We start from the raw sequence: 13,154 nt of genomic DNA on the forward strand, positions 1-13,154 counted from the left end.
CACACAGGTGTGCACACACACCTGTGCCATCATAAACACACACACACACACACACACAGCTGCTTCAGGTCACAATGAGAATATAGGCCCATAGAATGCCAGGCAAAGGCTCCGATGGTAACAGTGACAGCCTTCGCTTACTTCTGTCACGTACTTGGGGGAGGAGCTGCCTATTTTCCTAGCCACTGAAGTAACCTACCCACTGTCCCGGAGGTCTTTGGGATAATGACCTTGGATTGCCCCACGTTCCAAGGTTACGCAAACCATTGCCATCGGCCACTTGCCACTGAAGCGGGACCTTGCCCCCCAGGGCCCTCGGTGAGTGGTCCCTCCCCAGCCCCCCGAATTCCCTGCGGACGATCGATCTCTCACGAGTGCTTCCCCAAAACGGAACAGAGCAGGGCTGGCTGTCACCCTCAGGAGTGTTTCTAGATGTCTCGATGTTAGTATTTGATTTCCATTTCTGTTGTGAGTGTGTCGTCTCGGTCCACGGAATGAGTCTGACCTCTCAGCGCGTCCCCTTCCTCTTTTCACAGCATAAGCAGTAAAACAAACCATGAGGAGAGGGAGTGGATGAAAGGCAGGCTTCCAGATGTGCTGTCTGTCTTCAGATCCCGGGGAAGACAGAGCTCCCTCTACACCCTCCCGTCCTTGGAGCGGCCCCTCGTGACCTCATGTTTCTTACCGCCCCTGTGACTCCTGGCCACCCCTGTCCCCCCAGCCTCCGCCACCTTCTGTCACCTCCCCATCTGACCGTTTCCATCTTAGATTCTCCATCCATCATTCCCACAATGGAGTGATGCCTTCTCTGTCCACAGGCTTGATTTATGGAGACTTAAGCAGGGGGGCAATTGGTGGTCAGGATTCAGAGGCCAGGTGGCAACAGTCGTTTTTAAAGAAAGAGGGTATCGGAATAACTCTGGCCACACCTTCCTGCGAGATCCCAACGGCGTCTCTCAGTTGCTCCACCTTGTTTTTTCTCTAAATTTTTTTTTGAAAATGTCATACGTGAGTACCCTTTTTACATCATTCCACCCTCTTCCCTGTCCAGTTTTCCATGTGTCCCCTCAAATTCACGCTTCTTTAATTATCATTGTGTGTGTGTGTAGGCATGTATACAACCTACCAAGTCCATTTAGTGTTGCTCATATACACGTATGTTTAGGGGTGATCACTTGGGATGGGTAATCTGGGGGGCTCATCCCTGGAATAAAAACAATATATCCTCTCTCCACAGACTTCCTATAGCTATTCGTCTAGGGGGTGAAGCCTCGGGAGAGATTTCCCTCATCCACACTGGCACGTCATCTGGTGGTGTCACTGTGTAGATCTTGTTTAGGTGACCCCATTGTTAGGGTGACATGGGGGCAGCTGCCCTGTCAAACCTAGAAGACACAATATCCCAGCAGGTGTCTGGTCTTCTGGCTATTATGGTCTTTTCTTCCCCCTTCCATGATGTCCCCTGGGCTTTAGATGTAGGAGTTGGGTATAGATGTATCCAGTGAGGTTGGGCACCCCCTGGGAAGTTGTCTCTGCATTTTGTTTGTTTGTTTGTTTGGGTTTGTTTTTGGTTTTTCGAGACAGGGTTTCTCTGTGTAGTTTTGAGCCTTTCCTGGAACTAGCTCTGTAGCCCAGGCTGGCCTCGAACTCACAGAGATCCACCTGCCTCTGCCTCCCGAGTGGTGGGATTAAAGGCGTGCGCCACCACCGCCCCGCTGTCTCTGACCATTTTGACCAGGGATTTCCGTAGGAGTCTCCATCTGCTGCAAAAGGAAGCTTCTTAGGTGTGGGGTAAGGGTTGGATTTATGTGTGAGTGTAAGAAGTATTTAGACTTCACTTAGCAATTATTTTGGCTTAGAAAAGTGGCAGTAGAAAGCTCTCTCTAGGACCTATGACCTTAACCAGGGTGGAGGGGAGAGGTGGTACAGAACTCGGATGGAGACCCTCCCATGATGTCTTCTTGCCACACCCTCTCCACTTTGCACCCTCTCCACTTTCCGGCTTCTCCCTCCCACACGCCCGCCTTCCCTCCCCTATCTTCCACCTACCATTTTCTCAGTGGGCTCTCTCCCTCCCTCACCGGTCTTTCCAGGGTAGTTTTCCACACTCCCCGAAGGCATCTATCTCCTTCATCCCCTTTTTCCCATAGCTACCCTGCCCGCCTCCGCTGGCTCACATATCCTCAAGGTCTTTTCTCTCCTTTGATAAAGTAACAACTAGAAAAATCTCATTAATGAAGCCAGACAGCAGCGGGGAGAGTTAATGTCCCCGTTCCTCTGCTCTGTGAGTTGACATGATTTCAGCAGTGACCTGTCATCAGGGGCGGTGGTATTGTCTCCAGGAGGATTCTGCCAGCAGACAGCAGGGGACAGGAAGAATGCAAGCTGAGCTGGGCAGGGTGGTGTAGGCCTGTAATCCCAGCCCTCAGCAGGTAGAGGCAGGAGGATCGGGAGTTCAAGGCCATCGTCAGCTACATGAGACTCTGTCTCGGAAAAGGATGTGTGGGGGGGGAGTAAAGAAAGGAGGGAGGAAGGAATGAGGGGGAGAAGAGGGAAAAATGGAGGGAGGCACAGGCTAGCGTCTGCGTTCAGGTGGTATATGTGTGTGCATGCTCATGTGTGTGCATGTACATCTGTACTCCTGTGGAGGTCAGAGGCTGGTATTATGTCTTCCTCAGTCACACTCCATCTTAGTTTTTTTTTTTTTTTTTAGACAAGGTTTACCTGTGTAGCTTTGGAGCCTTTCCTGGAGCTCACTCTGTAGACCAGGCTGGCCTTGAACTCACAGAGATCCACCTAGCTCCGCCTCCCTAGTGCTGGGATTAAAGGCGTGTGCCACCAACATCCAGCTCCATCTTAGTCTTTGAGAAAGGGTCTCTCACTAAACTTGGAGCTTGCCTGCTTGGCTAGGCGGGCTGGCCAGCGAGCCTTGGGGATCCCCCTGTCTCTGCCTCCCAACCCCAGTGCTCCAGTGACAGGTGCATACCGCTGCACCCGGTTTTCTACTTGTGTGCTGGGGATCTGAACTGAGGTCCTCAGGCTTGTGCAGAGAACACCTTACTAACTGAGCAGCTCCTCAGCCCCTGGGGTTAGCATTTTGGCTAAGATTCCCGTGAGCCTCCCTGTGCCCAGCCACTGCTCGGTTAAGCAAACAGAGGGCACCAAGGACTCATGTAGATTTTGGGGTTGGTCATTTGTCAGAGTTTCCACCAGCAAGTAGTAGAAATGGGTCTTGAATCAAGGTCTAGGGGCTCCAAGGTGGGGCTGGGGAGGGAAGATGTCTAATTGGCTAAGGAAATGAGTTCCTCCCGGGATCGATGAACTTTTTCTCCAAGAGTCCAGCCGACGATGACGACGACGACTATTTTTGGCTTCGTGAGTTATATCGCCTCCGTCATCGCCTCTCAAGTCCGTTGCAAGCGAGCAAGGCAAGCGAGCAGCCACAAACAACACGTCAGTGTCTGAGCGTGGCTATGTGCCAATCAAAGTGTATTTCCGGAACCCGACAACAGGCTTCATTAGACTCAAGGGTCAAGTGTACCGACCTCTGCCCTAAGTCACAGTCGGCGCGGAGAGCTCTGCCGTGTTCCCACTGGCCTGTGGATTCTAGAGGAAGAATGATGATGTTCATGACCAGGCCAGTAGCAACAGTGTGTCAGGCTTTGTGCCCAGCGACTTCTAATCACAACCCCCTCCATCCCTCTAAAAGCCCCGTGAGGAGACGCTATGATTCCCTTTTTATGTCAGAGACCAAACTGAGAGTCAGGGAAGTAAGCACGCCGAGGTCCCTCGGTTTATCAGTGACGGAGCTGATGCTGGTCACACATCTGCTTACTGGAAAATTCCCTGCTCTTCCCTCAAAGTTGCACTGGGTGAATTGATGCCTTGGTAGGGCTCTTCACTCAGCAATACTGGCTGTTTCTCTGTCTCCTTAGGAGTCTCGTGTTCAAGATCAGGTTTCCATCTTTTTTTTTTTTCTTCCGAGACAGGGTTTCTCTGTGTAGCTTTGCACCTTTCCTGGAACTCACTCTGTAGCCCAGGCTGGCCTAGAACTCACAGAGATCCACCTGGCTCTGCCTCCCGAGTGCTGGGATTAAAGGCGTGTGCCACCACCGCCGCCCGGCAGGTCTCCATCTTAAGCCACACACATGGAGCCATTGGCTTGACCTCAGCACCTCCATTTATGTGATGTTGGGGTTTGGGTATGCAGTGTCCTCTACAAGCTTGTATGATTGGATGTTCCAGCCTCAGCTGGTGGAGCTGTTGTTTGGGAAAGTTGTACGGTCTTTAGGAGGCGTGGCTTACCTGGAGGAAGTGGGGGTTAACATGGGTAGTCCAGTTCCACTTCCTTTCCAGACTCTGCCTCTTGGTCCTCCCGGATGTGAGCAATCCTCATCAGCTGACTGACGGCCCCGCCCCGCATGATGGGAACCAGCGTCAGCTCTTCCTCCCCTGTGTTGCTGTGATCTTGTCACGACAATGAGACAATTTACTAATAAACCCCTGTCCCCGGATGGGTAGCATCACCGTTGCCCCTTGCTTGTCCTCAGTACCACAGGGAATCCCAAGGAACCCCACCTCAAATCCTTGTGAGCAGTTCCGTCCTAAGGGCCACCTGTATCTCATCCAAGTGTCCCTGTCAACCTCTCCTGCCACAGCTTTTCCTCATAGCACAATATCAAAGGCCGCCTCACTGGTGGCTTCTCCTGTAACTGTGACAAGCCACTGAGGGAAAGAAAGGCTTTCCTGGGGCTCCCGGTTGGGGGCTGTAGCCCATTGTGGTGGGGAAGGAGAGGAGAGTGAGGTGGCTGGTCACATGGCGTCTGCAGTTCAGAAGCGCAGAGAGAGGAATGCTGGTGCTCAGCTCCATTTCCTCTGTGTCCCTTTTGATTCAATCTGGAACCACACCCTCCCAGGGTGGCGCTTCCACCACGTTCAGGGTGGGTCTCCCTCCTCAGTTCAACCTCTTCGGAAGGACCAACATGGTATGCCCTCAGGGGAGCTTCCTGAGTGATTCCAAACCCAATCAGATAGACTGTGAGTCTTTTACAGTTATGATAGTGTGTGTGTGTGTGTGTGTGTGTGTGTGTGTGTGTGTGTGTGTGTGTGTGATTTCTTTCCTGCCTTGTAGGGATTGAACTCAGGTTCTCAGGCTTGGTCCAACTTTCGTTTACTGCAGTTCGGTTTCAGTACTGAGGATTGGTACACGTGCCATGGCATGGAAGTAGCAGTCAGAGGAAAGCTTGGGGGAGTCTGTTCTGTCTTTCTTTTTTTTTTTTTTTTTTTTTTTTTTTTTTAATTTATTTTGCAATACAATTCAGTTCTACATATCGGTCACGGATTCCCTTGTTCTCCCCGCTCCCGTCCCCCTCACCTTCCCCCCAACGCCCCCCCCCCCCATTCCCATCTCCTCCAGGGCAAAGCCTTCCCCACAGATTGAGGTCAACCTGGTAGACTCAGTCCAGGTAGGTCTAGTCCCCTCCTCCCAGGCCGAGCCAAACAAACCTGCATAGGCCCCAGGTTTCAAACAGCCAACTCATGCAATGAGCACAAGATCTGGTCCCACTGCCTGGATGCCTCCCAAACAGATCAAGCCAATCAACTGTCTCACCCATTCAGAGGGCCTGATCCAGTGTGGACCCCTCAGCCATTGGTTCATAGTTCATGTGTTTCCATTCATTTGGCTATTTGTCCCTGTGCTTTATCCAACCTTGGTCTCAAAAATTCTCGCTCATATAAACCCTCCTCATTCTCGTTAATTGGACTCCCAGAGATCCACCCAGGGCCTAGTCATGGATCTCTGCATCCAGATCCCTCAGTAGTTGGATGAGGTTTCTAGCACAACAATTAGGGTGTTTGGCCATCCCATCACCAGAGTAGGTCAGTTCGGGCTGTCTCTCGACCATTGCCGGCAGTCTGTTGTGTGGGTATCTTTGTGGATTTCTGTGGGCCTCTCTAGCACTTTGCTTCTTCCTGTTCTCATGTGGTCTTCATTTACCATGGTCTCCTATTCCTTGTTCTCCCTCTCTGTTGTTGATCCAGCTGGGATCTCCCGCTCCCCCAAGCTCTCTTTCCCTCGACCCTCGCCTTTCATTACCCCCACTCATGTCCAGGCTGTTCATGTAGATCTCATTCCATTTCTCTGTCATTGGGCGATCCCTGTGTCTTTCTTGGGGTCCTGTTTTCCGGGTAGCCTCCCTGGTGATGTGAGTAGCAGACAATTCATCCTTGTTTCATGTCTAGTATCCTGCTATGAGTGAGTACATACCATGTTTGTCTTTCTGAGTCTGGGTTACCTCACTCAGGATGATTTTTTCTAGATCCATCCATTTGTCTGCAAACCTCATGATGCCATTGTTTTTTTCTGCTGAGTAGTATTCCATTGTGTATATGTACCACATTTTGTTTATCCATTCTTCAGTTGAAGGGCATCTGGGTTGTTTCCATGTTCTGGCTATTACAAACAATGCTGATATGAACATAGCTGAACAAGTGCTCTTATGGTGTGGTTGAGCATTTCTTGGGTATATCAATCTTACCAAAAGCAATCTACAGATTCAATGCAATCCCCATCAAAATACCAACACAATTCTTCACAGACCTGGAAAGAATAATACTCAAATTCATATGGAAAAACAAAAAACCCAGGATAGCCAAAGGAATCCTGTACAATAACACAACTTCTGGAGGCATCACGATCCCTGACTTCAAGCTCTACTATAGAGCTACAGTAATAAAAACAGCTTGGTACTGGCATAGAAACCGACATGTGGACCAATGGAATCGAATTGAAGACCCTGACATTAATCCGCACACCTATGAACATATAATTTTTGACAAAGAAGCCAAAAGTGCACAATGGAAAAAAGAAAGCATCTTCAACAAATGGTGCTGGCAAAACTGGATATCAACATGTAGAAGGCTGCAAATAGATCCATATCTATCACCGTGCACAAAACTTAAGTCCAAGTGGATCAAGGACCTCAACATAAATCCAGCTACTCTGAACCTGCTAGAAGAGAAAGTAGGAAGTAGTCTTGAACGCATTGGCATTGGAGACTACTTCCTAAATAGAACACCAGTAGCACAGACTCTGAGAGAAACAATCAATCAATGGGACCTTTTGAAACTGAGCAGCTTTTGTAGAGCAAAGGATACGGTCAACAAGGCAAAGCGACAGCCTACAGAATGGGAAAAGATCTTCACCAACCCCACATCTGACAGAGGACTGATATCCAGAATATATAAGGAACTCAAGAAATTAGACATCAAAATGCCCAACAGTCCAATTAAGAAATGGGCTATAGAACTAAACAGAGAATTCTCAACAGAGGAAACTCAAATGGCCGAAAGACATTTAAGGAATTGCTCAACATCCCTAATCATCAGGGAAATGCAAATCAAAACAACTCTGAGATACCACCTTACACCTGTCAGAATGGCTAAGATCAAAAACACTGAAGACACCATATGCTGGAGAGGATGTGGAGCTAGGGGAACTCTCCTCCACTGCTGGTGGGAATGCAAGCTTGTACAACCACTTTGGAAATCAATATGGCGCTTTCTTAGAAAATTGGGAATCAATCTCCCCCAAGATCCAGCTATACCACTCTTGGGCATATACCCAAGAAATGTTCTGTCTTTCTAACCTGTGGTCAGGTGGTCAGGCGTGGGGCAGCAAGCGCTGTTCCCCACCAAGCCAAGCCATCAGTCTGTCAGTCTGTCAGTGACGTTCAGCCGTCGCTCCCACTTTCTGGCACACTAGCCGGCCCTGTGTGGCCCCATATAAACTTGTCAGGAGACTTCGTGGTGGTGTTTGAAGCTTGGAAAGTGGGCTATATTTGTCTCAGGAGAAAGTTAGGTCTAAGTCGGCGAATAAACTCCGCTCAGCCCCAAAGCATCACGGAGCTGTAACCTTTGGAGACAGCACATAATGAAAATGCTTTTAGAGCTGATGTATATTATATTTGAATTGGATATTAAAGCTAGTAGAGTTCTCGCCCGCTGTGTGAATGGTATGGGCAGCTTTAGTCAAACCTTGTGAGCACCCCAGATAAATCAGGGGGACTTGGGCTGGCACCGAGCCCGTGGCCTCACAAGGAAAGTTTCATGGTTTAAGTTTTATGAGTTGCAGATGTCTTTGGGCTCAAAGAATTTTCTAGTCAGTTTGAATGTGGCTAAGTTGTCCCTGAATCCATCTCGTCCGTGAAGGGAATGCTGAAGAATAGTTTGAAACTTCTATTTCATTTATGATTTTCCCAAATCGGCTCTCTGGCTCTTGACTGGCCTAGCTCAGATCTCACCTTCCCTGCCTGAAATGCAACCATGGGGATTAGATGGAATCCTGAATTTAAATCACATAACCCGTGTCCCTCCATACAGTTGGTGCTCAATAAATGCTAGCTGTTTGTATTAACGTGTTCAGGTCTTTATCTCCATGGAAATGGCGAGGGATTAGGAATGCCTCATCGCTACAGGGGCTTTAGAGACTTCCATGGACTCTAGGTGCTTAAAATGATTGCCACATTTGCCTCAGAAGGGGACACGGTGATAGATGGCGAGCGTGGCTGAAGATTTATAGGAACTGACTTTAGAAGTCTGCTCAGCTGTAGGACTTCGAACAAGTGGGCTGTGCTTTGTAACCTGTAGACACAGCTTCCCAGGGGTGTGCTTCTTCCCAGGGTGGGGGTGCCGGCTAGGGAGGCTATGGGTCTACCAGGCAAAAGTGGGTCAATAGGAACAGTGCTGAAGGCCATAGCCCAGCTTCCATTTCTTTCTGCTTCCTGGACAACCACAAGACAGCTTTCCCGGCCACATGCTCTGCCGTGATGGACTGAGACCCTCAGAAACTGGGAGGTGGATTCAAATCGTTCCTCCCTGAGTCTTCTGTCAGGGACTCTGCCACAGCCATGTCCAAGGAGTAGATACAGGCTGAGGGAGTCCTGCTGTTGTCTGGGACAGGCACCGTGATTAAGACTTTCCATTGACGCCAAGTTCGGCGGCCAAAGCTCTGTGCACATTTCTTTGTATAGCCTTTCAATTGTCCAGTGAAGCAGCTGTGAGGACGTTGATGCTCAGGGGCTGTTCCTAGCCCAAGGACTCACCACAGGTCACATCTTAGATCTGCCTCAAATTGCCATCTCTAAAATGGAGACGGCATCAGCATCTTCCCTGACGTACCGAGGATTCCTTTTCTTTTTCCATTTGTGTTGAAGCTGATGTTGGGAGTCAGCCTTGGTCACTCTTTTTCCTCACGGAGGTGGGGTCTCTCAGTCCAGCCCAGAGCTCACCAGCATGGCTATTTTCTGGCCAGCTTGCTCTGAGGCTATCCTGTTCTCTCCTTGGGATGCTGGAATTGCAGGCAGGATCTGCTCTCCTTGGCCACCAGGGAGCTCATACACTTCCAATGCCAGGCACAGCCTGCAACTATTCTAGTGTTGGTGTCCAGGCTCCCATTGCCTTAAATCCCCAAAGTCTGGACTGTTTTATTTTCCAAAAAGGCGCTCTCTGGTTCAGCCATTTGCTTTTTATTTCCCCAGGAGATGCTTACGCATAGAAAACTTGGCTGTGCGGTTTGTTACGTCCCAGATTCTTGAAGCCACACACCTGGCACAGGACTGGAGCTGTGAGGGCTTTGTACCATTGCTCTAACAGATCACCACAAACCCAGTGGTTTAAAGACCACATACGAGTATTCACCTTATAGCTCAGAGAGTCACAAGTCTGAAATGGGTGGAAACAGGTGCATTATGAATTCAAGGCTAGCCTGGGCTACATAGCAAGCTTGAAGCCAGCCTAGGCCACCTGAGACCATCTCAAAAACCCGACCAAATCAAACAAAACAGAATGTTTATAAAACTTGGACACTTTATCAACGTTGGCCCCATCTGTTCTTGGACTTCCAAGGTGGTCTCAAAGGCTGTGGCTCCTGGGTTGTATCTCCTGTTCCATTTGGGGGGGTGTGTCTTAAAGGGTTTCTACAGCCAGACCTAGGAACAAGGACAGTCTTCCTCCCAAGTCTCCCTCTTTCCATGTGCTGGCGATGGAAATATCTCGAAAGAGGTGTCTATTTTTCTTCCCCTGAGATGAAGGCAGCCGTGCTGGGCAAGACTCTGCCTTGTTATCAGAAAATTAGGGTGGGAAAGAGGTTTCCACGAAGCTACGGAGACATCTTAATAGACGCTTTGGTTGTTAAGCAGAAGTTCCTAGATCGGTTTAATTGCCGTAAATGTTATTTGCCTTCCCTGTTACGATAAGGCCTCGAGTCTCCGATATCTTTCTTTTCCCCCTCCCTCTTCCCTTTCAACCATTTGCCTTTGCTCTGAGGCTTGCACTGGCAAGTTTAATGAAACCCAAACAAAGGAAGCAGAGAGAGGCCATTGGAGTTCGAGTCTCACGCCCACAGACGAAGCCGAGCCTAGGGAGCGAAGCCTCCAGACTAATGAGGCTTTGCAGCTTAATGCAGTTGACAGGATGTACCCCTCCAGCCGAGCCTGGAACGGAAAAGCCAGCCCTGGAGCTTAATTGCTTCTGCCCTGGGCAAAGGGGATGGATGAGGACTAAGCAAGACACAGAGCTAATGGGAGATGCTCATAGCCCGAGATGACTCATTCTGTGCCCGAAGGAGCCTGGGGGCATCATCTGAGATGCTTAATTTGGGGGAGGGGGCAGGCAGTTATAGAAACTTCCAGATCAGGAGTCCCAACCTTGGTGTAACTGATACTCGGGATGTTTTAAGTTGTTGCGTGTATGGGGAAAGTTCTCACCTATGTATTAGGGGATGCTAAATAGAGCCTCTGGCTTCATCCCACTAGCTGCCAATAACAAACTCCCAAACACAGTATGATACCTTCAGAATGTCTTCAGAAATCTCCAAATATTTCACGGGAGCTGGGAATCTGAACTCAGGTCCTCATGCTCATACAGTAGGCACTTTACCCAAAGAGCCATCTCCCTAGTCCCTTTAGGGAGTACATTTACACATGCTTCTACTGGCACCTGGCTGTGTGACCTTGACCAGGTCAGTGCACCTCCTTGAGTTCCCTGGCCTTCCTTTGTACAAAGGGAATAGCTACGGCACAGGATGCAAGGAGGCATAACTTCTAGCTATTAAGTACACACAGAAGATTTCTTGGCACATACTAAGTGTTCAATAAACTGTTTCTGTTATAAGAATCTTGGGTTCATCAAACTTGTGCTAAGAACATACTTAGCCCTAGGCACTATGCTCCGAGGTGAATTCAAAGGTGTAGATTTGGTCTTGCTTTTGTAGAGGAGGTAAATGTATACAAGACATGTGAGGACTACCTCCTTCCTCACCCATGCAGACATTACTAATCAATCTCAAGACTTGTTAGGAGTACCTCCTTTCTCACTTATGGCTGATATTAGTAATCAATCTTGCTGCTCTTACTCTCAGTCCTTCTCAACTCAGCTCTAGTCAGGCATTACTAATGGCCTTGAGTGGACTCTCATTCAGTACTTCCTGTTTTGTAGATTACTCATAGGAGGTTGACCTTCCTTTACTGTTCAGCCTTTCCAAGTTAATGAGTAATGTCTTTCTTCCCATGTCTGATGTCAGTCTGCAAGAGGCGTTGACATGGAAAAGTATTTTTAAAGACCATCATTTTTCTCTTTTTCTATCTCCCTCAGAAACTGAATGAAGTAGTAAAATGGGCTTTGTTAGTTAAACATTCTGCAGGCTGTGGGTCTTATGGTTCTATCACGCCACCTCCTCAGTTTTCTTCAGCATTTGGGGATTGGAAAACCATCGGCCCTTGCCAAAAAAGGGTCCCAGCTTTGCGAGGGCGGCATAGAGGTCTCAGAAAACAGCTTTCAGATGACTGTGACCATCACTAGGCAGAAGAGAGAGCTGACTGGGGTTAAAGGCTCTCCGACGTGTTCTGACATGCCCAGCTCTCCCAACGAGAGCGACACTCCATAACAATGGCTGTGAAAAATGAGGCACACATCTGCAACCCTGAAGTCCCCAGCAGGCTCCATCCATCTGGCTGAGAAGTGGGCGCTGGCATGGGGTTGGCCACTTGCCTCTCTCCCTGTCTGTCTGAGGCAGCACGAGTTCACTCAGCTGCTGTTTTATGTCTACTGCCTGCAAGGTCTTCCAGGAGGCTGGTGAGGGGGGCAGGCAGTGGAGGTGTGCTGGGGCTTATGCTCAAGGTCTCAGAGGACCTAGAACTCGGTCATTTGTGACTATGGGGTTTGCTCCTATTTGGCCTAAGGCATAGGGAAAAAATGAAAGAAAGAAAAGAAAAAGCAGGACCAGGTACCCAGTCTGAAGTCTGTGTGCTTTATTATTTCTTTCTCATTCTTATTTGTCCATCCGTCCATCCACCCACTCAGCGTTATCCATCCATACATGCAGCCATCCGCCTATCCATCTATCCTCCATCACAAATCTCCTTCATCCATCTGCCTATTTACCTACCCATCCATTATCCATCCATGTATCCTTCCTTCCTCCATCCCGTTCACCTAGACATCCTTGCACTCACTTGCTCATTCTAGTATGGGTTGAGATTGCACACAGCTGGACATTCTGAAAGTCATTATCTGCAATATCTGAAGAGCTTTCTGTTCAGCTTTGTGTTTGTTGGTGTATTATTATTTTGTTTGTTTGTTTGTTTCCGAGACAGGGTTTCTTTGTGTAGTTTTGGAACCTGTCCTGGATCTCACTCTGTAGACCAGGCCGGCCTCGAACTCACAGAGATCCGCCTGGCTCTGCCTCCCGAGTGCTGGGATTAAAGTGCGCCACCACTGCCTGGCTGGTGTATTTGTTATATGCAACCTCAGGCCAGCCTCAAGCTCACCATCATCCTCCTGCTTCAACCTTACCTCTGCCACCAAGTGCTGGGATTACAAATAGGTACCACCATGCTGGGCTTAGAGCCTGCTCTTGAAATAAATATTTGAGCAACCAAAAAGGAGACCCAACACAAAATGTTAAGTGATCATGTGGCTGTAAGGTAGGTGTTGCAGGGAAGGTGCATGTGGGTGTAGGAAGAGGTGTCTGGAATCGACTGCCTTACGACTGTGTGACCAGGGACACAGGCTTGGGGTCCCTCATACCGGGATTCCCAGCCACTGTGCAGGGTATGAGATGTAGTGGCCTCGAGCAAGTGACACCGCCCCCCCCC

At 49.1% G+C, this 13,154-nt stretch overlaps 1 protein-coding gene across 2 annotated transcripts in view; it reads left to right on the plus strand.

Moving 5' to 3' along the window:
• Ksr2 (kinase suppressor of ras 2) overlaps positions 1–13,154 on the plus strand; it is a 379,014-nt gene that overhangs the window by 246,533 nt on the left and 119,327 nt on the right. The gene's annotated exons all lie outside the window — the stretch shown is intronic.

This window comes from Peromyscus californicus, unplaced genomic scaffold (genome assembly GCF_007827085.1).
Source record: "Peromyscus californicus insignis strain IS unplaced genomic scaffold, ASM782708v3 Scaffold_2__1_contigs__length_46816999, whole genome shotgun sequence".
NCBI classification, from domain to species: Eukaryota; Metazoa; Chordata; class Mammalia; order Rodentia; family Cricetidae; genus Peromyscus; species Peromyscus californicus.